This window comes from Myotis yumanensis, unplaced genomic scaffold (genome assembly GCF_028538775.1).
Source record: "Myotis yumanensis isolate MYYU_CA2020_CCGP unplaced genomic scaffold, mMyoYum1.0.hap1 SCAF_8, whole genome shotgun sequence".
Classification (NCBI taxonomy): Eukaryota; Metazoa; Chordata; class Mammalia; order Chiroptera; family Vespertilionidae; genus Myotis; species Myotis yumanensis.
The window spans coordinates 68,785,610-68,812,259 of record NW_027223759.1 but is presented as its reverse complement, the minus strand read 5'-3'; the positions used below and the strand labels follow the sequence as shown (position 1 = coordinate 68,812,259).

General features: G+C 38.3%; 1 protein-coding gene across 2 annotated transcripts in view; it reads left to right on the top strand.

The window, feature by feature from the left end:
• The first annotated feature begins 690 nt into the window (after window positions 1-690).
• ARHGAP15 (Rho GTPase activating protein 15) overlaps window positions 691-26,650 on the top strand; it is a 662,894-nt gene continuing 636,934 nt past the window's right edge. Inside the window, exon 1 of one of the 2 annotated variants that reach the window (XM_070423457.1) lies at window positions 691-790. The gene's annotated coding sequence lies outside the window, so the exon portion shown is untranslated. Of the gene's footprint in view, window positions 791-20,619; window positions 20,666-26,650 lie in introns of those variants that run through there. The other variant, XM_070423458.1, reaches the window with a different exon arrangement.

Here is a 26,650-nt window from a genome sequence, read left to right as displayed (position 1 = left end):
AAGCTCTTCAGCAGATTTCAGACCTGCTTCGGAAGCTGCCAGAGGGGACACTCCAATGCAAGAGACACAGCCAGAGCCAGTGCCACAACAGCATGTGCTGGAAGACTGCCCTCCTTCGCCCCAGATGGCAGGGCCGGGGCTGTGTTCTCTGAAGTTCTGATGCAACCTGTGCAACCCCATGACCTTATTAACTGGAGCCCCTCTGTGGGCCCACCCTTGGGTGAGACCGAGGCCCCAGGTCTGTGAACTGGGAGTGGCTTCTTGGCTTCTCAGTCAGCAGGTAGAGCTTCTGACAGCCTGTGAGAATGCTCAAGGCAGCTGCGGGGAGTAAAGACTTAGGTTGGAAGCCCTTGCTAGGAGCCAGAGAAAGAGGAAGTTCCCTCAGTGCTGAGCAGCCGGCTCCTCCCCCTGCCAAATTTTTAACTACACATTTTCCCCATTTAAATCAGAATTGGTGATACCTATGTAAGTGTGTAGTGTTTGAAAATTGAAAATCACATAGAAAAATAGCGATATTGTTGACTATACAAGGCAATGTCTTCAAATCGAGTAATGATGCGATGTGTGTGGTTAACCGTAACTACGCAGGAAGTGGTTTTATTTAAAAATTTTTGTGCTCACCCCAACCCCCTCCTTTTTTTTTTTTCTTCTTCAGTTCTGAAATTAAACAGCATCCAACATAGGCCTACTCTTACGACATGTGACTTCACTGTTTTCCGTTTTTGCTGAAAGAGTCATTAACAGTAACAAGTTGATGGCAGTTTCAATAACAAGTCATCACGGAGAAAAGGTAAGTGAGTTTTAACTTTATGTTGAACATGAAATTTAAACTGGAAAACATTTGACAGATTATCCTAAGCTTTGGTGTGAACATATAAACATTTCTACAAAAATGTGATGTTTTCGCCTGTGATTGAAACGTAAGTTTGTTTCCTTTGGTGCAGGCAAGAATATTCTTTTCATATTTGCAGCTGTCAAATTCTCAGCTTCTTTATTGAGATATTATACTCCGATCCTTTACTCAGATTTCATAGTAAAATATTAAAGACAAAATAAGGTATATTTTTAGTTTGAAAGTGCTTTTTAAAAATAATTACTAGAGAAAATGTGAAACTTTGCATTTTTAACTGGTTTTATAAAAAATATGTACTATTTGAGATCCAGCAAATGAAAGAAAAAAGGCATTTTAACAATAAGAAATAACATCTGGATTGCAATGTGAGAGATACTGTAAAGTGCTATAATAAAGTTAGCACTAGAAACCCTTGAAAAGGTGTAGGTCATTAAATGAGTAGTTTATTAAATAGCTATTAAAAATCAGCAAAGTTTAAAATGCAAAAGAAAGCTCTTATAGTGACATTTGGATGTATTTTTTTCTAAATTTTACTTAAGGTGTAAGTGAAATGAGCTCAAGCTTTATTTCATAAGCAAAACTGTATGTTTAAAGCAGAAGTCACAGCTGACTTCACCGAAGGTTACTTCTGGTGAAAGAGGCAAATTAGCGATATACTTTTGTTACTTATGTAATTATATAATTTTCCTTTCTTGAGATTTTCCAAAATAAAAACTCTAGTAATAAAAAGGTTTTCTTAATCATAAATTGACAAGAACTTTTATATTGACTTCTTGCTTTTAGAGAATGTCTGTGTGTACTGTAACATATGTACAGAAAATATGAAAGTGTTGCTAATCTCAGAGACAAATACCTGAAATAAATCTGACTGTAGATTTTTGAAAGAATTTTAATAAAAGCCCCCGATATGATCCACTCTTTTCTAATATTATTTTTATTATGCTGTTGGATGGGGGAAGAGATGACCCCCACAACACCTATATTTTTGTGTTATTAAAAATGGTTACAGGGTTGATAAGTGGCAACAATTTTCTTGTCTTGTCTTCTATTGAAAGACATATATAAATGTGTGTTTTTTTATATGGTCAAGTTAGCAGGAAATTATTAGGCATACTAGTACACTCCATTTTAAGACCTCTTCAATGGTCAATACTGAAGCTTGCTACTTGTTAACTTAAAATGATCACAAAAAAACAGATTAAGACTTGGTGTTCAATACATTTTTTATTGGTAGAATGTAAGAAGACCTTGGTAATATGAATTTGCTTTGATATACTGATTAGCTTTTTAATTTGTTGCATTACCTCACAATGGAAAACATTATTTAAATCTGACTTCAATATTGTGGTTCTGACCTTCTGTATCTATAGAAGCTGTGTAATTCAGATAGTTTGAGTTGATATGTTATTACTTTATTTCATTTTATTATAAAAGAACATTGCATGAATAAACATGTAATACTTACACATTAGAACAAAATGAATATCCACATAAGCATTTGGTACTGAAAAAAAAGGTCAGTATAGTTTTTTAGACTATGTAATATTTTAAAAACCAAATTCTCTGTAAAACAATGGTTTCTTGCAGAAACAATTAAAATAAAAACATTTTATGGGATATATGTAAAATTAAGAATTAATTAAACAAAACTTAGCATTCTAAAGCATAAAGAACAATAAGTAGTACTTATAGACATGTAAACTAAAATACACTCAGAATTGCTTGTAAAACAAGTAATGTATTATCTCTTGAATATACAGACCAAGTCTTAAGAAGCAATTCCAGATGAGTTACTGTAGGTTACTATACCTTTATACATTTTAAGTGAATAAATAAGAAATGCATTTTGGTGAAATAACAGCAATGCAGAGGATCTCATTTGGAGAGTTAGTTCAAAACTGATTTATTAAGAGAATATCATTCTTTTCCACTTGGGGCCAGCACTCAGCAATAATCAGAAAGGAAACATGCTTTCATTAATATTCCTCCTCTTCTTTTTTAAGGGTCTGTTCTGGAGTGGCCTACTCTATCCCTAATTTAGAATACCCCAGCCTTGGTACCCAGAGGGATAGGCCTCACTTTGCTCATTCCATCCCACTCCCATTGTCCTTAAAGATCTACTCATCCTATTTCTCAGAATTGAGAGCTTCTGATAAAAGTTGTCCATGCTCACAGGAAAAGGTCACAGCGTTTTTGTTTCTCTATTTTTTAGCCAGGCCACTGCTCTTCCTCCAAGTAGAATTCTACTAAGCTCTCCCAGCAGACAGGATCCACAGGACCAGCTAAATGTTGAGAAATTCCATGTCAAGTGAGGCAAATGGGAAGATATGTTTTATGGCAGAAGTGTGTTTTGTTACTCATTGGTCCTGCTGTGGTATTTAAGCACAGAATTCCTAAGACTGTCCTATATAAAAAGGGTCCATCAAAGAGATGTTCCCGTTGCTGTAGGTATTCCAGAAAAGACATACATATTTCTTGTGGAAGATGAAAATTACATGTATTATATCTTCAGATAGTTTTGGTATTTCCATAAACTTGGAAAATATTTAGCATAATCAATTGCTTTATATATTTTTAAAAAAATCATTTACCATCCTAAATTTAACCCTTTTAGTAACAGAAGCATATATATAACAAAATAATTGTTATATAGCTGGACATTAAAATGTACTTGTGTCCTGCCTCTATTCCCAGTCAGGGCACATACCTGGGTTACGGGTTCCATCCCAGGTTGGGGAGCATAGAGAGGGTAACCAATCAATGTTTTTCTTTCACATCGATGTTTCTCTCCCCCGCTACTTTCTCCCTCCCTCCCGCCTTCCCTTGCTTTCTCTAAGCATGTTCTAGAGCGAGGGCTAAAAATAAATAAGTAAGTAACTAAGTAAATAAATAAATAAATAAATAAATAAAATGTACTTCTAAATATTCTAAATTTCAGTTTATAGTAGACTTTCATTTACAAAGGGTTGAAAAATGAGTTAAAATTAGCCGACATGATAGGGATAAGCAATGATTTATATGATTAAAATTTCCAAGGAGAGCAAAGTCAGGCATGGCTGGATCCAGGAGACCACACATAAATATCAGGATTCATTCTTATTTTCTTTTTTCTATCAGCAGTTTCTTGTAGAAACTCACACTTAAATGACAAGAAAGTTTTAGGTTTACATCCAACCCTTTCAACAAACTCTGTTGCAAATTAATGCCTTTCCTGTAACACAACAAAGGTCTCAGATTGAGATCTATTTGGACTGAATTGTGTCACATGACCATAGCTGAGCAGATCTTTGACTCAGGCACAGACACCCTGAGTGACCCTGAGTGACCAGGCCTAGGTCACCAGCCCATTCAGGCATCGAGGAACCACCTGCACCTGCAACACATGTTCTCTTAGCTGAAAAGAGGAGCCTCCACACAACAGAAATGAAAATGCTTTCCCCAGAAGAAAGGTGATTTCATTACTAGTAGGGAAAAGCACAGAACTCCCCAACACAGCCACATATAGTCACATTTAAAAGCGTTACTTACTCACATTGTCCAGACTCTATCATCAGAATGAAATACAGTATCAGTTTACAGGTAAGTTTGAATGACACAAGTATTTCAATTAAACTGAAATTAAAATATTTTTAACCAGCTACTCCATGTATAAACCCCCCCATAATACTTGTCATCTAAAACTTATAATCTAGCATGATTACTATTTTAATAATTATGATGCAAATAAAAATTTCTAGGTACCATAAAAGATACAAGAAATATTCTATCAGGGTTCAGAAATTCATCTAACATTTTTGTATTCTTGTTATGTCAGCCAATAAACTAGAGAATTTTGCAGATGTTGCTTCATTTGATCATATCCTACCAGAAAAATTAAGACAGTTTTGGGGAAAACATTTGGAGTAATTTTCAGACAAAGCTAGGACTTGGGAGATCAGAAACATTCCAAGTGACAGGAAGAGAATGTGTCAAGGCACAAAAACATGGAGGAATATCAGAAAATTTCTGAGGAAGGATTAGTTGTCTAGTTTTGTTAGATAGAAGAATAGATAACAGTAGGAGGTAAGGCCAGAAACATAGTTTGAGATTCTAATAGAGTGGACTTGCTGAACAGATTATGACTAGGGATTGTAAATAATAACAAGGTTGTTGAGCATGGAAAATACCTAATTGGATATGCACATTTTGCTTCTCAATGGGGTATTTAGCATAGGATTTATTTGCTTCTTCCATGTACCTCACTGTTGGTGACAAATGCGTCAGGGAAGTTTATGGAAATGGTTGCAGTCACTGGAGAGGTATTCCTCGGAGATCAGGCGCTAGCTCATCTCCCCAAATGCCTTAAGGTTCTTAAAAAGGCTACAATCATCTTTTTTTTTTCCTTTTCATTTTATGAAAGTCACTTTTATATGTATGTTTTGTTTATTTTTACTTTGAGAATAGGTGATAGATACAGTGAGGTCATTCAAAATCAAAATAAAACAAATATAAAACTTTTAGAGAAAAATTTTCTCACATTCTAATTTTTTATATACCACATTCATCCCCACCTTAACCAAACAGGCCACCACATTGTTTTTAAATCCTCATCTGAGGATATGTTTTCATTGAATTTAGAGAAAGGAGAAGGGAAAGGGGGAGAGAAACATTGATGTGAGAGAGAAATGTTGATTGGCTGCCTCCTGTACAACCCCAACCATGAATTGAACCTGCAACCTTTTGGCGCATAGGATGATGCTCCAACCAGCTGAGCCCTCCGGCCAGGGCACCAACCACCTTTTAAAACTCTTTGTATTTTCTACACACACATATGTCTTCCTTCATTATGTTTAAAGGTAACATACTGTGCATACTTTGCTTTTTTATTTAGTAATACCGTGGATATATTTCCATACTAAAAATAAAAACAAACCTATCTAATTCTCTTATTTTTTACAGCTGTACAGTATTCCACTGCATGGATATATCATGCATAATTTCAGTCTCATTAAAAGTTTCACAGGCGTTTTCAATGTTTTGCTAATACGTGAATTTTTTAATGTAATTGTGAACACTTAAAAATATATCTATGGAATGAATTTCCAGAAATAGTATTTATTTAAAAGCCAAGAGATAAAATAATTTTGATAGTTATTGCCAAACTCTTCTTCATGTTAGTTGTAACTTTTTGAACTTCCCCCAGCATGTAATGAGGATGCTGCTGGAAGCTCTTTAGCTTTCCCAACAGATTTTGTTGCCACACTTTTCAGGTTTTGCCAATCTGTACAAAACTGTACCTCAACAGTTTTATTTGATATTTCTGTTATGATGATTGGGGTTGAGCTTGATTTTAAAAGATTAAAGTTCTATTTGTCATTCTTGTTAAGAGAACATATCCTTTCTCAATTGTGTAATAAAGGATCAAAAGCATCAGTGAAGTTCAAGCCTTAGAATGAGATGTTAAAGGAAGTAAGGAATTGGGGCTAGCATATGTAAAATACACTTTGCATAAAGCTTGAAATAGCAGTCGCCAAAAAAATGGGATGAAATATAAATGTTTAAAGGAAGGAGAGGAGAAAAGGAATGCAAATAAATAAAATGAAGAAAAATATTCAGAAACGCAGCAAGGTCTCAAAGGATACTCAGACAGCTGGGTATAATCACTAGCCCAAGCAGATAAATTGACCTGGAACAGAAGGAAGAGCACCCGATTGAGTGTATATGCAGATGAATTGGATATAGATAAGATGAAATGAGACAAAGTTGAGGGAATACATGCTTCATTTTTTTTCTCCTCCTCTGTCATGGTAGGGAAGCTCATCTGATGAGAGGGAGTACTTACAAGATGCCAAAGAATAGGCAGAATAACTTATTTTAAAATATTGGTCTTGTCAATAACACACAATAAGTACAATTGTGGATTTTAAAATTGATTTTTCTCTTTTCTGTGGCATCGGCCCAATTCAATTCAACTCCTTAAATAATTTTAAGCAACTAAGTACATTATGTTGTTCTAGAAATGATCAGGGACACAAAGAATCAGTGCTCTTTAGCCATTGAAAACTTTGTAGTTTCACAAACATAGCGATTTAAATGTAAATTTATATGTATAAATACAATGCCATAGGAATAGTCCAATGCATAGTCCTAATGGTTTCGCTTTCCCAAGTCCAAAGGCTATTTATATGTCTTTATATTATCCACTAGAGGCCCAATGCACAAAATTCATGCAAGAGTAGGCCTTCCTTCCCCTGGCTGCCAGGACACCAGCTTTCCTCTGGCACTTAGGACCCAGGCTTCCCTCCCAGCCCCGGCTTCCTCTAGTCTAATTAGTATATTATGCTTTTATTATTATAGATTATCTGAGCTGCATTTAATGCAAATGAACACTCTTTGCCCCTTGAGCCTGTCTGTTCATTTAGCTTCTGGGATATTTCATTTTCCCAGTTTTTCTCCAAACTAACTGGATGTTCCTCCTCTGTTTCCTTTGCTCACTCTTTCTCATCATCCAACCCTCTAAATGTTGGAATGTCTTCCACTCAGTCTTCTGATTTCTACCTTTCCAATCCCAACTCTTGTCTTCTGTTTATTCCTAGGTGATCTTACTTTGTTCCATGATTTTAAATACTATCTATATTCCAATTAGATCTCAACACCAAATCTTTTTCTTAGCACTGGAACTATAAGGCAATTGCCTACTTGTGGTCTCCAATGGAATCTCTCACAGAGATAGCAAAATGAGTATATTTAAGACTAAGCTCTTTACTACACCCCATTTGTTCCTGACCCAACCTGCTTCTTCCTTATTTCCATCCTTCTCATTTAATGGTATCAACATTCATCTATCTTTTAAGGACAGTAAACTAAGAAGTACCCTCAATTCCACTATTTCTTCACACTCCTTACCCCAAACCATATCCAACTCATCAGTTATAAGCAGAGCCTGAAAAATATTGACCATTATTTTATTTAATGGCTCTTGAAAAGTTATATCTTTTTTTTCCTTAACAAATAGCTCTTTTAATTTTTTCTTAATTTTGTTTGTTTTTTGGTATTATGGCTTTTCCTCAAAAAGTGTGCTAAATGAGTACAATAAGTGACATTTTGATGACATACTTTTAGATAAAACCACGCTTACAGTTTACTTCTAGTGTCAAGTTAGAGAAAAATCATAAAAATATATGGATTAATGTTGATTTTCACATTTTGAATGAACTCAAAAAGATTGAGGAGGTAGCAACTTTCAGAACCTTTCAGTAAGGGTTTTTTTGGCCCTGAAAGTGTTTCTCTGTGTTGTAATTTATTAAGTATGCTCTGAGAATAAGAAAACTCTAGTCTCACAATCATTGAAAATTTTGGTGAAGAAAATGATTCAGGAAAAAAGGGAAATTTGATAAATTTTTAAATATTATATTTTATGTACATTTTTTCAAATTGTTGATTTTTACATAAGCCCATTTTTATCTATTCATATGTTTGTATGTTTATAAATGCTAATTGTATATATTCAGCTCTTATTTAACAGATTTCTCTAAATGTCCTAATTAAATCACTTCTCATCACTTCTACCCCTGTTACTGTATAATTATCCTGATTTGTTTCCCTGCTTCTACTTTTCATATAACATTCATTCCTCAAGGAGTAACAGAGTGGCCTTCTCAATACTTAAATTATACAACACTTCTAGTAAACCATTTCAAATACCTTTCCATTGTACATCAAATTCATTCAATCTTCTTTTATTATTTGCAAAGCCCTCTCTATCTCATTACTCTTTTTTTTAAAATGCTTTATTAGTTAAGGTATTACAAATGTGTCCTTATCCCTTCCCATTAACCCCCCTCCCCCAATCATGTTCTCATCCCCCTGTTGTCCATGTCCATTGGTTTGGCTTATATGCATGCATACAAGTCCTTTGGTTGATCTCTTACCCTTACCCCCTCCCTCCCCTACTTTCCCTCTGGGGAGTGATAGTCTGATCACTGTTTCTCTGTCTTTGGATCTGTCCCTGTTTATCAGTCTATGTTGTTCTCTATAATCCACAAATGAGTGAGATCATGTGGTATTTATCTTTCTCTGACTGGCTTATTTCACTTAGCATAATGCTCTCCAGTTCCATCCATGATGTTGCAAAAGGCAAGAGTTCCTTCTTTTTTACCGCAGCATAGTATTCCATTGTATAGATGTACCACAGTTTTCTAATCTACTCATCTGCTGATGGGCACTTAGGCTGTTTCCAAATCTTAGCTATGGTGAATTGTGCTGCTATGAACATAGGGGTGCATATATCCTTTCTGATTGCTGTTTCTGGTTTCTTGGGATATATTCCTAGAAGTGGGGTCACTGGGTCAAATGGGAGTTCCATTTTTAGTTTTTTGAGGAAACTCCATACTGTTCTCCACAGTGGCTGCACCAGTCTGCATTCCCACCAGCAGTGCAGAAGGGTTCCTTTTTCTCCACATCCTCTCCAACACTTGTTGTTTGTTGATTTGTTGATGATAGCCATTCTGACAGGTGTGAGATGATACCGCATTGTCGTTTTGATTTGCATCTCTCGTATAATTAGTGATTTTGAGCATGTTTTCATATGTCTTTCGGCCTTCTGTATGTCCTCTTTCGAAAAGTGTCTATCTAGGTCCCTTACCCATTTTTTTATTGGATTGTTTATCTTCCTATTGTTAAGTTTCATGAGTTCCCTGTAAATGTTGGAGATTAAACCCTTATCGGTGATATCATTGGCAAATATGTTCTCCCATGTAGTGGGTCTTCTTGTTGTTTTGTTGATGGTTTCCTTTGCTGTGCAAAAGCTTTTTATTTTGATGTAGTCCCATTTGCTTATTTTCTCTTTAGTTTCCATTGCCCTAGGGGCATTATCAGAGAAGAAATTCCTTTGGCATATGTTTGCTATTTCGCTGCCTATGGATTCCTCTAGTATTTTTATGGTTTCCCGTCTTACGTTTAAGTCTTTTATCCATTTTGAGTTTATTTTTGTGTATGGTGTGAGTTGGTGGTCTAGTTTCATCATTTTGCATGTATCTGTCCAATTTTCCCAACACCATTTATTGAAGAGACTGTCTTGACTCCATTGTATGCTCTTGCCTCCTTTGTCGAATATTAATTGGGCATAGTGGTTTGGGTCGATTTCTGGGTTCTCTATTCTATTCCATTGATCATTACTCTGTTTTTGTTTTCTTAAATAGTCTTTTGGATATGAGGAGTTATATTTATTTTGTTACATTGCTTAGTGGCTGTCTTTACATAGACTGGGTGGTCTGTGAGAGTATTTATCTAGTCTGTCATTTTACAACTGAATACCTAGAACCTAGAACACTGGTAGGCATCAAATATAATAAAGATGTAATATGCAAATTGACCATCACTCCATCACACAAGATGGCCACCCCCATGTGGTCAAAGTTGGCTGCCCCCATGTGGCCACAAGATGGCCAGCAGGGGAGGGCAGTTGGGGGTGACCAGGCCTGCAGGAGAGGGCAGTTAGGGCTGACCGGGTTGGCAGGGGAGGGCAGTTAGGGGGGACTGGTTTGGCAGGGGAGGGCAGTTGGAAATGACCAGGCCTGCAGGGAAGGGCAGTTAGGGGGGACCAGGCCTGCAGGGGAAGGCAGTTAGGGGTGACTGGGCCAGCAAGGGAGGGCAGTTGGGGGCGATCGGGCTGGCAGGGGAGCAGTTAGGCATCATAAGGCTGGCAGGGGAGTGGTTAGGGGATGATCAGGTTGGCAGGCAGAAGTGGTTAGGGGCAATCAGGCAGGCAGGCAGGCAGGCAGGCGGGTGGTTGGGAACCAGCAGTCCTGGATTGTGAGAGGGATGTCTGGCTGCCCATTTAGGCCTGATCCCTGTGGGCAATCGGACATCCCTTGAGGGGTCCCAGATTGGAGAGGGTGCAGGCTCGGCTGAGGAACACCCCTCCCCCAGTACACGAATTTCGTCCACCGGGACTCTAGTACATATAATAAACATACAATGAATATTTGATTAGTGATGGAATAAAAAGTACAAAGTTGACTGTAGCTATAGAATCAGGGAAAATTTTATGGACATTTGTGATTTCTCCTGGGTATGAAAAACAGGGTATATTTAGGGGAAGAGGAGTTAGAAACATATTTTTAACAAATGACACTTTAAGCAGTGGGCTCAATCTTCTGGCCCTTTAAATACAGTTCCTCATATTGTGACCCAACCATAAAATTATTTTCGTTGCTACTTCATAACTGTAATGTTGCTACTGTTATGAATCATAATGTAAATATCTGATATGCAAGATGGTCTTAGGCGACCCCTGTGAAAGGGTCGTTCGACCGCCAAAGGGGTTGTGACCCACAGGTTGAGAACCGCTGCTTTAAGGGTACATTTTGAGTAACCTGGCAGTGGTGAAAGTTAGATTAGAACCCTGGATCCATTATATACTGTGATGCCTTTCAGAAACCAAGGACAAGTAACACATCAACCATACCAACCACCTCTAACTATTGCAATTTTAAGCTATTTTGCTAAAACCATGGTATTACAATTTAATCATTTTATGTTTATTTTTTATTCCTTTTCTAAAACCTTAGAGAAATTTTTGTTCTAGTCTCTACTGATGTAATGCCAAGCTGAGAGTCAAAATGAGATAGGTTTTTAGAAGTGTTAGGAAAGGTAGATTGCTCAGGAAACTAGGTGCTGAGTCAAGGGAAATTTTTCTTTCTGTTAATTTATTTTTCTGCTTTAGTTAGTTTCATATTAGAATTTTAAGGGCTAGAAACTGAGCAGTAAAGTCCATATTCATTTTTATGATAAGTGTACTGGGAACTGAAGTAACCTGAGCCTCCATATAATATCATCTACTTGAATCTTGATGATTTTCTTAAAGGAAGTGGAATTTAGGAGTGAACATGAGTGTTGAATATGCCAGTAGTGTCTCCAACACCGTGGTAGGTACTATGGTGTTATAAAAAATAGACAATATTCCCTTATTTGCAGGATACTTACGATGGTATGAGACATTCATCAATATAAATTATTAGAGTGGGATTATTAATACTAATCATAGCTATGATTTTGTATAATGCATATTATGTATCAGATGTTTTGCATATGTAATATTATTTGATATTTACAAAAGTCATGTGAGGGAGCCCTGGCTGGTGTGGCTCAGTTAATTGGGTGTCGTCCTGTGCACTGAATGGTTGCTGGTTGGATTCCTGGTCAGGACACATGCTTGGGTTGTGTGTGGGCTTGATCCCTGGTAGGGGGCATGCAGGAGGCAGCTGATTGATGTTTCACTCTCACATCAATGTTTCTTTCTCTCTCTCTCTCCATACCTCTCCCTTTCTCTAAAAAAAATCAATATATTTGGAAGGGAGTCAGTATCTATTTTGAAGATAAGGAAGGTAAGATTAAGTGGTTAAGTATCCAAATTTATGTACTGCTTAGCTGAGTGTATCATGATGTACAGGAATATCTGGATAATGCAAAAAGCATGTTATTTTCACAATGCTACACTACACATTCTAAGCCTGTTAAGTGACACCAGTTAAGCAATGCTGGACTTCATTATATGTTTCTTAGCATCCAAAAGGGTCTAAAACAGTGGTTCTCAACGTTCCTAATGCCGTGACCCTTTAATAAAGTTCCTCATGTTGTGGTGACCCCCAATTTCATTGTTACAAATGGAACAAAATTAAAGCATAGTGATTAATCACAAAAACAATATGTAATTATATATGTTTTCCGATGGTCTTAGGCAACCCCTGTGAAAAGGTCGTTCGACCCCCAACTCACAAATTGAGAACCACTGGTCTGAAGGGATTCTGCTTTGTTGAATGTCTATAGCAATGCCATCTGTGGAAAATGGGTTGCTGGTTCATATTAATTACCTCATATACAGGTGATACAAAATGTATGAGGAAGGAAACATTTTTGCCTTAGTTTCTGTCATACCGCCAGTACCTTATCTATTTTTCTTTATCTCTTCTGGACAACCCCATGTCTTCCCACAGTCCTTTAATGTTCAAAATTCCTTCTTAAGCCATGCTGAACATTATGATGTGGCGACTAGCAACAAATGGTAACTCAGCACTTGAAATGTGTCCAGTCTAAATTGAGTTGTAAAGTGAACTCCCACTTTTGAAGATCATTACAAATAAAGAGAATGTAAATTATCTCATTAATATTTTGATATTGATCATGTGCTGAAATTATAATTTTTTATATACTAGGTTAAAATATATTATTAAAATTAATTTTATTTTACTCATCTAATGTGGCTACCACAAACTTAAATTACATATGTGACTCACATCATATTTCTAGTGAATGGCGCACCTCTAGACTATCTTCTCTTTTACCCAGGCACCTTTGACATCCTTTCCCATTTTTTTTTAAATTAAATTTTATTGATTTTTCACAGAGAGGAAGGGAGAGTGATAGAGAGTTAGAAACATCAATGAGAGAGAAACATCGATCAGCTGCCTCCTGCACATCTCCCACTGGGGATGTGCCCGCAACCCAGGTACATGCCCTTGACCGGATCGAACCCGGGACCCTTCAGTCCGCAGGCCGACGCTCTATCCACTGAGCCAAACCGGTTTCGGCTTCTTTCCCATTTTTATGCTTTAAATGTAATCTCACAAATCTGATTCTTAAATTTCTATCTTTGGCATTGGCTTCTCTTCCAATATTTTTCCTCATTTTAGTTTGTTACTTGATATATCTATACCTTGATTTCTTGAGTCATCTAAACAAGTAATTTTGGAATCTCTGTGGTTTCACTTATTCCATACATCCAGTGAATTGCCATATTTTAGGGGAAGCCAGTCCCTCCTCTCTATTTTTACTTACTGTCATAGCTATTTATTTGGTTATTCATTAAGTCTTTTCTAGACTCTGGCAAAGGGGCCTTACTTGCTTCCATACTCCTCTTTCTCATTATTTTTATTTTGGCTATTTCAGATTTATTTTGTCTTCAGGTTGATTAATACAAGAATGTCCATTCTCTATTTGTATTCTATTTTGAGTTTTTAAAGTGAGTTCACATACTTATTTTACTTGATTATTCCAGCAAGCTAGTGAAACAAACAGGAGCTTTTAATAGACTTAAAGAAGGTAATAACATGTGGATAAATTGAATTGTTTGAGAACATGATGAGAACATATTTCTCCCAAACTTTAGTCCAGAACTTCTATTATTCCTTATAGAGATAGTAAAGATATTAAGAGCTCAGGCTGGGATGTCAGAAAAAGCAAAGTTCAATCCTGGGCTCCACCATTTGCTAGATATTACATACGTTATGTGTGCAGTGTACTTCATCTCTCTGACCTTGAGTTTCCTCACCAATAAAATGGGGGAGTTTCATCACAAGATAAAAAGAAAAGTAATGTATGTAAAATGTTTTGTCTAGTTTTTGGCAAATAATAATTGTTTTTTAAAAAAGGTTAAATGTAGTGCAAATAGTAGCCATAGTAATTGGTTTATTAGGTTCAATCCATTGATGACCATTTCCCCCCTCGTTATGAAATAAAACTTATGCCAAGATATTTTTGGTTTATTTCAATTGTAAGTATTATGATATGATTATAGAGCTCATCAAAAGCATTTCTGGCTATTGCTTTCATTTCCCCAATACAGCTGTGTGGGGGAGGATAATATAGCTGTGTGTGGGAGAAGGAAGAAGGCTCACTCTTTTCTTGTTTGTTTACCAGTTTTGGGTTGATATGGAAACTTTCCTTTGAGCAGCTCAAGATGTGTCCTCACCAAAAATGCCCTTTATTTTTGAAGAATTAATAGCCATCACACAGTGCAATTCAAAAAGTGGTAGGCAGCCATTGACTCTTGGACACACAATTAAAATACAGAAAAACTACAGAGACAAGGAGAAAGAGAGAAAGCAAAATGTTCTTCACCCACTTTTACTTTGTATCTAAATTTTTCCTGGGGCAGTAAGATGATAACATAGAAGGTTCCTGAGGTAGATATGCTAGGATTCTAGCAAAATGATTCTAGCAGGAAAAATAAGAAAGGAAATTGAGAGGTCTAGGATCATTTTTATTTTTCTCCCTGGGAAAACCTGCTCAGGATTCCATTTATGTAGGTTAAGTGAGTAGACCAATCTCAGTCCTAATTCTGAAAACTATTAGGACATCCACTTAATGCAAGTGAGGTGTGGTGGTGGGAAGTAACTGACCAGATGCTCAGATGATAAGTGGCTATGGTGCTGTCCTTGGAGAACCAGCTTTATCCTACAGGTCAAGCACTTTGGGTTATAGTTTGGCTTTAAGAAAGTGAGCTGTGGTTTCAAAGTGGGAAGTTGACGTGAAAGGAAAACTAGAGACTAGTCAGTGTGGGGTAGAGCATGACTTGAGGGATGGGGAAGGTGAGATGCAGTGGTTATTCTCTGACCCGAATGCATTGTATCTCAAGGTCATTTGGCAGCTTTTAATGTAGGGAAGTGGGAAAGAAACATAGGAGTCCAGTGACATTTGGGGCTAGAAACCACAACCAGTCTAAAATAGTGTTAAACCTGAACTGGTTGGAAATGCTCACAGTCTTGGGGGAATTGGAGGCAGGGGATTTCAGATAGGCACCAAGTACCTGTAATGCTCTAGACACAACACAGAGCAACAACACTGATAAATGTAGCATCTGACTTTAAGGATCCCACAGTAAATTTGAACAGAAGAGACACTCAACTCAAATAGAGAACAGAAAAAAAACTAGAAGCCAGGATATAATTATCTGCCAAAATATAAAAGGAACAGTAATTAAGGTCAGAGCAGAAAGGAGGGAAAGGGGAACTTAGCAATACCAAAGAGCACAGCACAATCTCCTACTCTTGGTAATTTGAGATCATGTTGAAAACATTATAAGAATATATGAAATAATGTTAATCTTCAATAACCCATTCTAAAACAGTGGAACAAACACAGTCTCTTCTTGATTCTGTTCTACATTTCTAATTCTACCAGCATGAATTAAAAGATATATATATATATCCTATACTAATAAAAGCCAAACATGCAAATTGACCATACTTTTGCTATGCCTTAAGCCACGCCCACCAGCCAATCAGAGTTACTATATGCAAATTAACCCAACCAAGATGGCGGCTGGCAGCCACGGAGCTGGAGTGAGCAGGAGGCTTGCTTGCTCCAGTGATGGAGGAAGCCAAGGTTCCCCGCCTGCCGCAGCCAGGCTCTGAGCTCCACTGAAAGCAACAAAGTTTCAATTATAGAAGGTAAATAGACCCCAGATACCTGCTTTCAGCCAGCCGTGGCCACGGAGCTGGAGCGAGCAGGAGTGGGTTGCCCCTGGTGATGGAGGAAGCCAAGCTTTCTGCAGGCCTCACCTAAAGGCAACAGTTTCAATTATAGAAGGTAAATAAATCCCAGAAAAAAAGAAAAGAGGGTGCTTGGCCAGCCTGAAAATGGCCCTCATTCCCTCACCCAGACTGACCAGGCACCCCAGTGGGGACCCCCAACCCTAAAGGGGATGTGGCCAGCCTGAAAACAGCCATCAGCCCCTCACCCAGGCTGGCCAAACCTCCATGGAGTGAGGGTCCCCACTGGGGTGGACATCCTCCAAGGGGTCCCACACTGAAGAGGGCATAGGCTGGGCTGAGGGATCCCCGAGTGCACAAATTTTTGTGCACCAGGCCTCTAATATGTATATGTATGTGTGTGTGTGTGTGTGTGTGTGTGTGTGTGTATTGATTTAACGTGCAGCAGAATCTCTGCTCAACCCACACATCAGAGGAACAATTTTCCCAGAGGTGACTGATACCAAGAATCACAGTCACAAATGCCCCCAGCCAGTCAAGATACCTATGCAAATCAAGTGCGAAGGGAGAGAACTTCTGGACCAGAGAGAACTTGGCCATTTAGAGGATCTAGTAGGTGCCCACCTCCAGCTGACAGTTACCATGCATATCTTGATAACTTTTTCACACCTTGTGACTTCTCAAGAGAAGACACACAGATAGATACTTTTTTAAAAATTAAAAAGCCTCATTTTCAATAGGAACTCATTCAAAACATTTGAAATCATTGTTCAGGCCCAACAACATATGTCTGTGGGTTGTGTTTGGTTGGCAGTATGCTGGTTTTCCACCTCTTTTTGAATTTATGGTTGCTCCTAAGCAAGCAGGAGCAGGGTGCAATGATTACTGTATACACAATACATGCTAATCAAGGGTTAGTAACTGACTAGCACATTAGATTATCCAATGAAAATGTATCCATTTAAATATAGTTGTGTGTTTTTTTTTTTTAATTTAGGTCCTTGTTTTGTTTGTCTAACTTTCATAACTGTGTTCATTTTTCTGATTTGAAAGAACAAAATTTCTTTTACTTCCTATTTTCCTCAAAGTATTTTTTAACCATGAAAAGATATCTCCAAAAGGTTAATTTTCTAAATCATAGCAAATATAGTAATCTTTTGTTTACCTGCTGTTTTCAAAGCCACGTGATGTAAGTTATGGACCAAAGCATCCACACTTGTATGGATGCATTGTTGTAGGGAAGCTAAAAGGGAGTTTCATATACCTTGGGTAGCAGTAATAATAGAAAGGACAATTTAAACACACATGTATGCATACACAGACAGATGTGAAATTCACAGCCCACAAGATGGGGGAAATGTAGCTGGGTGTGGCTGTATAACCCATTTCATCATACATGTTATCTATTAATAGATCAGAATCTCTAAGCCTCAGAAGTAGAATGACAAGGTTATAAGTGAATAAAAGGAGGAGAGTGAGAAAAAAGAATTACTGTTCAACAATGTTTAAATTAAATAGATAACCCTGGTAGCCATTTAAAATATATATATATTTATGCATTCCCTTTTGAGTTGAATATGCACAAGCCAAAGTCATATATTTTGCTTTGTGAGGAACCTAAAATAATATAGAAATTTGACCACACTACTACAAATTATAGTAACACTCAATTAACTGGAACCTAGTTAGGCATCTAGCCCTCTTTTCTACATCTCAGGTCCTGGGGAGAGGACTCCCCCAGCTCTCCTTTGAAAAAAGAGAAGTAAAATACCACTTTTATTTTAATTATTTTTAAAATATGTTTTTATTTATTTTATTATTAATTTTAATGTATCTTTATTGTAAAAGTATTACAGATGTCCCCTTCCTTCCCCCCTATTGATTCCCTCCTCCCCTCCTCTATTGGCTGTGTCCATAACACTACTTCTTTAAATGGGGAATCTAGTCCTCAACTCAAGGATTGAGGCTCCTGATAATGCAGCTGAAGTACTTCAAGAGACTAAAAAAAGAGCCTTTAGTTAATCAAACTAGAAAGGAAAGGGTACCTTTTAAGATATACAATATATGTAGCATATCGAAAGATCTTCAAAGAAGGATTGATAAACGCAGTCAAAAACATTCAATTTAAATAACGTGGACTGGTAAATAATTTTTCCTATTTTGATATTCTTGGCTCCATAAAAGGAAGCCTCACTAGCCCCAAACTTCAGATTAAATTTGGGTGAGCACAACAATATTTTGTGGAATCTATTCTTATACCAAAGATCCTTTGATGTTCAACAAAGAAGATAACTGTTTGCAAGTGTTTAAATTGAAGTTGTTTTACTCACACAGAGTTCATGATATAAACATTAAACAATAACAAGAAACACCTATGCTGAAAGTTATACAATAGACCCTGATTGCTTGTCTTATGATCCTTTGGGGTTTTTCTTGCATGTAAGAGAATTTATTTTATAGCACTAACTAACCCTGGATGTGTGTTCTGGATTGCTAAACATCATATTTAAATTAATCTCAAATAGATATTCCCAGTATTACTTTCATGTACCACTGTGTCTATGTATCCATCTCTAAACCCACCTACTCAGCTACCTACCCTCTTCTCACTATTCCCAACTGTGATCCATACCACTCCCCCCAACCACCAGCATATTCCCAAGTGAAATGTATTCTCAGAATACTTATTTGAGCAACAATATAAAAAAATATGAATCTAGTAACAATGGGCTCTAAAAACAAAGAGACACTATAGTAATTGGTAACAATTTTAGAACAATGCAGATATAAAATTTTAAAATCCTATCTAATAAAGAGGGGATATGCTAATTGACCCTCACCCTGTCGCAAAGATGGCGGTGCCCACAGCCAGTAAGGAGGGAATATGCTAATTGACTGTCCCACCCTCAAAGATGGCGGCGCCCACAACCAATGAGGGAATATGCTAATTGACTGCCATGCCCTCAAAGATGGTGGCACTCACAGCCACAAGATGGCAGTGCCAAGTTCCCTCAGCCCCGCTGGGGTGGCAGGTGCGCGGCAAGCCTCGGATGGCAGCTGCCCCATCGCCTAAGGCCAGCCTGAGGTGCCAGTAAGCCTTGGATGGTGGCTGCCCAGCTGCCCAGGGCTGCCCAAGGCTTAGGTAACCAGGGCCGGCCGAGGCTTGCGCTGCCGGCAGTGGCAGCAGCAGAGGTGTGATGGGGCGTTGCCTTCCCCTGATCGCTGGGTCGCCTCCCGCCCCTGAGGGTTCCTGAACTGTGAGAGGGGGCAGGCCGGGCTGAGGGACCTCCCCTCCAGTGCATGAATTTTCATGCACCGGGCCTCTAGTAACTTTATATAATTCTATAGGCATGTTTCTCAAGAAAGATCAGTATGCATCTGAGTCACCAGGGGTGATGGCCATGCCTGTAGTTTCTCAGGCCCCTCTTCAGTCTTGCTGACTGGACATGTCTTTGGAAGGTACAGTGGAACCTGCCTGTTTATGAAGCTCCTCACACTGACCCTTGCAGATCACTGCTCTACAGTGTTCTTCCTCCTCACTACTAGAGCCGTTTGCTCATTTTCAATGGAAGATGAGTTATTTCTGACCTGAATCCCCAGAATAAATCTCAGCTTATTGCAAATAATTTGAACTAATTCCAATGGGATGAAGTTCTGTGAGTTTGATAATTATAAAAAGTGATCATGGCTTTTGGTCTGCAAATGTGATACAAATATCAAGTGTGTTTCCCTTTAATTACAAATCCCAGTACCTCAGCAAGTCATGCCTTCACCATCAGGCATTTGCTTTGTCCCTATCTACAACTTTCTCTACTGGCAACCAAGTCATTCATTGCCCCATTTCCTTGCTAAGATTGAAGGCCTACCTCTCTAGGCCAATCTCCCTTGTGGGTAATTGAACTTCCTCTGAATAATACCGGGCATTCAGAACTGACACTTAGTAACACACCACCTAGTTGATAACAATCTGTAGATGGGGACTTCTGAGTAATGCTCTTCACAGATTACACAAACACACACACACACATACAAACACACACACAACTATTTAAAATGTATTTTCTTGCATACATAATTGAGTGGGAGAGAAACTAATTTTTAAATGCACTAAAGGAGACGTTGTGAAATATTTTAATATTTTAATGGTATTGCCATTGTCACAAAAATGGACTATGATATTACTGTCCCAATTTCAGACATGTCCCTTTGGCACTGAAATCCAATCCAGTAAATTCAGAGTTTGAAACCATGAGCATTAGGGAAAGACTAATTGGATACAGTAACAAACTTGCTAAATAAAACAAATGTCAGCCATATTTGACTACTGTCAGTTACTGACTTCTGTTCATTAATATTGAGCACTAATTATGCAATATGCAGCTTCTCCATATTTTAACACGGGTGGGCCACAATAGAGATAGAGAAAGCCTGGTGTACCGAAATTGATGGGTGATTACATATTTTTAAAAATATGTTTTTATTGATTTTAGAGAGGAAGAGAGAAACATTGAGCGATTGCCTCCTGCTCCGTCCCTGATCGAGGATTGAACCTGCAACCTGAGTATGTGCCCTGACTGGGAATCAAACTGGCAACCTTTTGGTGTATAGGACAATGCTCAGCCAACTGAGCCACACCGGCCAGGGCAATGCCTGATTAGATTTAACTGCTTGATGAAGGGCTTTGTAGCATCCTCTGGGAAATAAACACTATACAACATGAAATCCCAGGGAACAAGCAATTGTAGGTTGAAATGTGTTTTTCGCACTTGATACTCTTTCCCAAAGATCAGTGAGTTAGTCCATCCGAGAGAGTGTGAGACTGCTTGTTCTGCCTGTGTTTCTAATGTGGTGGCTGCGGAGCAGCTTGTTCTGTCGCCCAGTTTTCTTCATCAGTGACATTTCATCACGCAGTGCCCTAAGATAGTCACCCTGCTTTCCCTTAATTGATACTTGTACGCAAGAGGCGGAAAATGGCTCAGCATTTCTTGCTAGATTAGGTCAAAACTGACAGAGGAAACAGAGAAGATTGCATTACTTATGCCCCTTATGGTTCTCCTGGGTATCCAAGGAGATTGGCATTTCATAAAATTTCTTATGCTGCCTAAATATAATTACAATGGCACAGACATTGTGTTCCTATTTGCTTTTTAATCTTTACTTCCTAGCTGATCATCAGAGGGAAATTCAGAAGCAGTTCCACTTATCTAAATTTTATTTTTTCTCCTATGCCCTTAATAAATACAATCGCACCCTTGGACCTCTCATCTTTAAATTCTTCATTTGTCATTCCCATGAAGTCTTTACCTTTCTCTTTATTTGCTTGGTAACCAGAAGCATTAAACATGCACCTGGAAGTTCAAAGTAAAGTTCCTAAAGTTCTAGAGAATACCCTCCCCCCCGTCCCCGCCGGGCCAGATACCTGTGTGTCCTTATCATAATATTGGTGTTTACAAATAGATGCTGTGAATTTGATTCTGATTTAAAGTTAACTAAGAAGCGTCCATGACAATGCCATTGCTTACTGTGTACTGTTAAGTGTCTAGGGATCCATTCTTTTTTTTTTAAGAGAGAAGGGAAGAGAGAGAGAGAGAGAGAGAGAGGGATGAGAGATAACATCGATTGGTTGCCTCTCATACGCACCCTGTCCAGGCATTGGGCCGGCAACCTGGGTATGTGCCCTGACAGGGAATCGGACCCACAACCCTTCAGTGCATGGGATGATGCTCCAACCAACTGAGCCAGATCAGCCAGGGCTGGGATCCATTCTTTTGGGTCTCTTTTGAGATGGGATTATGCCTTAAATAAAGTTATCAATGTTCCTCAGGATCTATAAGACAAAACTAAAATCTTTAATAGGAATTGCAAGGTTCTCCAATACAGCCCTAATTAACTCTTTCTTCCTAACTTTCCCACCTAACCACACACCCTAACATTTGTTATGGATGTTCACTCCTATTTTCCTTAAATATTGTGATCTTAGCCTGCACTGCTGTTCATAACCCTTCTCTACTTTGAAGTCCTATTTATCATATAATATCAAAGTCAAATGCCACCTTCATCTTGAAGTTGTCCTAAATCCCATTCTCCATTGCACTCTCATCAGATTCCACTGTAGACAAACATGCTCATGTCTAACTCAACCTCCGGTTTTTAATAATTTTTGAAGAAACTGTGGGACCTAGTAAGTTTATTTATTCATCAGGGTTGAGGCTCAATTAAAATTTCAAATGTAAAATCAGTTGCTTTGCTCTCAAGAGGATGAGTCTAAAAGGCTGAAGGAAATGGCAACGGGATAGCAAGATCTAAGAAAAGATCAAGGTTACCTACACAATTTTGTCCAGGATTTATTCTACTCAAAAATATATTTTACGTGTCCTTTTCACCACTTATGACGCTCACATGCAATGACAATGACTGTGTTACAATTTATCCATGTGGTTGACTTGCCAGACTTTGTCAGTAACTGTGGCATATCGCCCAGATTCCCTGATTTAAGTTAAATAAATGCAAAGCCTTATTATCACACTTCTTCTATATAACACCTGCCCTGTGAAAGACAATGTTACCCGATGGGGTGGCTTTGGTCAAATTCCTTTACTGTGATCTTCTTTTTTCATTACATTTGACATTTTTGAAATTCAGTTTTATTGCACTATCTGGAAGTGGTCTGGGGAAATTAGACTTAATAGAGATGTAGAAGCCATAGGGGGAAAAAAATAAGAAAAGGAAAGTGAACTGGAAGGAAACTGAAATTAAAATGTTATTTTGGTAAATGGCTGCTGTGGTGGAGACAACAAACAATTGCAATGCAAGTTAATTACTGACCTGTCAGGAAAGTGTAGCACGAAGGTTGTGCCACATATTACTGGAGCTACCAAGGCCACAAGTCATTTCCACGCGGGAGCACACAGACCGTGCTCTATCACAGATCAACATAAGATCTTTCCAGGGATCGGAGTGAATTTCTCAGAGAAGTACTATTTGTCAGTGGAGCTGCCATGAGCTCTTAGCAGACCTAGAGGAACAGTGCTTCCCAGATATTCCAGGAAATAAAGGGGCTCATTTCACCATAGAGGGTTCACCGTGTGCTCAAGCAGCAGGGATGGTAACTCTTGAAGGTCAGGGTGACCAGACAGCTCACTGGCCACAGTGTGAACACCTGGTTAACACTCATTGAATGGGAATTCCCTGGGATACATTCAGTGCTGCTTCTGAGATGGATTTCCTTATGAAATCCTCAGTGGTAGTTCATGTCTGGCAAGCGAGCCCTGCTTTTTGGAGAAAGAGTATGATGTACCTAAAGAAATTTGAAACTCAAGGAAAACATTCTCTATTGTCAGGATAATTAACTGCTAAATTCTAAGTTTGTGATAAATGCCATTTTTTAAGTGAGAAAGAAACAAGGGAGTTATTCTAAAATGGAAATATGGTATTCTTCATATTTTCAAAAATTAATATGAACCTCCAAGTATGTTTAATGTTAGCCTCAGAAAATATGAAATGCATTGCTTTTTTTCCGCTTCTAACTGATTATGAAATACCCATAGTTTATGTGGCCCTTTGAAACACTGGCCAATGTGAGTAACACATATTTTTCTTTCATTAAGAAATGAACTTGCTCAAAGACATTTTCCTATGGGTAATGCTTTTCTAGGCTATGTCCACTGGCATTAACTTGTTTCCATAGTTTTCTACTTATATATTCAACAAACATTTATTAAGTCTCAATTGTTTTGTCAAGAAGCACAGGGACATTTATAAATGATTAAATAGTAAGATTTACCTAACATGGCTGTCCTATTACCATTTTAATTCCCTGATCTGTCGGATTTCCCTGGGAATTCTTGTAACCTTATTTTTTTTCTTACACAGTTTTTACTTGACTTGGAGGTCTTTGACTAAAACAAGGATGTTTGGGGATGGAGGCCCTGAGTCCTGTTCTGGGACTACTTTTGAACAGGCTATTGCACCTTGGGAAAATGTATCGGTATCTCTGAACTTCATTTTTCTCTGCTCTGCATCCTGGAGATATAGCACAGTGCAAATTCAGTATCTCCTAGCTCACAATTTTCTTAATATACTTCCACTTTTAATGCTTCTGATGGGAAAGAGATGTCAAAAATTCAGTTTCTAACTCAAAAGGGCAAGCTGCTGCATCTTAGTGTAATTAACAGAGTGCAAAAAATAATTGACAGAGCATCCATGAAATTATGATTAGACAAAATATCACGTTCATTCCTATTTGGGTATTTGCAGAGACAGTGGGAGAATCAGGCTCAGAACAGCCCAGAACTGAGTCTGTTGAGCAGAGCCAGAGCTTGTGTGGCTCTTAGGAAGTGCATTGTCATCACTGCTTCCTGTTTTTAAAACAGTATGGAAAGTGGAACTAGTGCAATATCAGAAGCTATTCTTGCTCTTCTCTCGGTACATACAAAATCAGGAAGTCTGGAAATCATGAAGCTAGTCTTAAGTGATTTATATTTTTATTTCTAACTCAGGGATATTTATTTGGAGAGTTTTAGAAAATCAATGGATATGTTAGACACATGCAAAATGAACGAATTCCTTCATATTTTCATTAGTCATTCACCAAGGCTCTGTTTGTCTCATGTATCAATGTTTTATCTAATAAAACTGATGATGATGATGGTCAGGAAGAACAAGGGAAATTCCGAATCAAATCACATATATATTACCTGAAACTTAAAGTTAATATTACTTATAATTAACAAAATGTTTGATGTTACTAAGTTGCATAGAAATACACAGACAAATATTGATAATACAATCTATTCTACCAAGTCTAGAAAGTTGAAGGTCATTGAAGAATAAAAACCTGGGTGGAATAACAGAATCTGATTTCAAAACTCTGTGAATATGCCTGGAATAATAACACAGAAAGACTCACACATTGGAGCTCTTCATGGTCTTTCTGAGTACATCCTGAACTTGAAACATGCGTTTCTGGAAGCACATCCACTAGATGCTGGCAGCTTAGTCAGGATGGACCCTGGGGTGGGAGGGCTTCCTTTGATTTGAGGTTGGGAAGGCATCATAATGGAGTTTGTTCTCGAAACTTCTTTCATAAAGACTCAAAAATAAGACCACCAAGGCAGGGCCATCACATTGCACAACTCCAGGGGGCACCACTTACTAGAATGCAATGCTAATTAACATCCTACCTCAAGTCACAATGCAACCTCTCTCCTAAGTTTACTTAAGGTAATATGTGGAGTTGGCTAATCAAAGCTCTTCACCTGCAAGGTATTTTCCCCACAGAACCAGAAGAGATTCCAGTTGAGATTCAGGGAAATATGACCCCAGGAAGTGATGGGGAAGTCTGACATTGTGTTGATTGGTTTCATCATTCCCCTCTAAGATACAACTAAGTGATTCATGGAGCAAATGGGTATGTTTCAAGGACTTGGTAAGAAAGCATGGGTGATGGAATATCAGAAGTGTTGACTCTGTGGATGAGAGGAGGCCTGAGTAGTTGCTGCAGTAAGGACTTTGGCATATAAAACATGAAAGGAATCATAGGTGCCTGGGAGAGGAAGGAAGGAGTGTTAGGAGATGGGTAAAGGGGATAGGAGAAATTGAAAGATGGCAAAAAGATAGAGCTGCAAGTGGGATCCAAATAGAACTTGCAAAATTTGAACTAGAAACAGCCTTAACCGCTTAGAATGAGAAGCTCCTAACAGGGAAGACAATAAATCATCTCTTAACCCACAAGTACAGCAGTTATAAGTTCCACAGCCACTAGCACAGCTGTCATTTCAGTCCATCAGGTTTCCTTCCTCCTGCGTCCTCCCTCCTTCCTCCTGCCCCTACCACAGTCCTGGGGGTGGGGTGGGGGGACTGCTTCTGTCTGTCTTGTGCTCAGATCACCCAAACAAGAACTTTGTGCATTATGCCAAGGAAATCCCTCTTCCCACATTCTCTCCCTCAGAGTGTTAACAGTGGTCGGCAAACTGCAGCTCGCGAGCCACATGCGGCTCTTTGGCCCCTTGAGTGTGGCTCTTCCTAAGCCTTAGGAGTACCCTAATTAAGTTAATAACAATGTACCTACCTATATAGTTTAAGTTTAAAAAATTTGGCTCTCAAAAGAAATTTCAATCATTGTACTGTTGATATTTGGCTCTGTTGACTAATGAGTTTGCCGACCACTGGTCTAGAATATCAGCCCCTTACAGCACTGGTTGAGTTAGAAGGGGTGGGGTTTTCAGTCAATCCTTCAGCCAGATGAGAGGCAAGCAAGATGATCAGAATCACACACACTGAGGATAAATGCCTTTAAAAAAATAAAATCCATCATTTGTCTTTTCCTTGGCACTCTATTTTTTCTTCATAACACATTTCAATATCTACCTTATAATCTCACAGTTATTTGCATACCTTTGCATTACTGAGCCCCTTGCCTGAAATGCCCAACCTGCTCTGACTTAACTCGAGCACTGACTCATCTAATATGCAGACAGCAGCTTCTGTATGTCCATTTCCTAGTTCCACCTGAGTTTGATGCCATTGCTCTTCTATCTACCTGGAC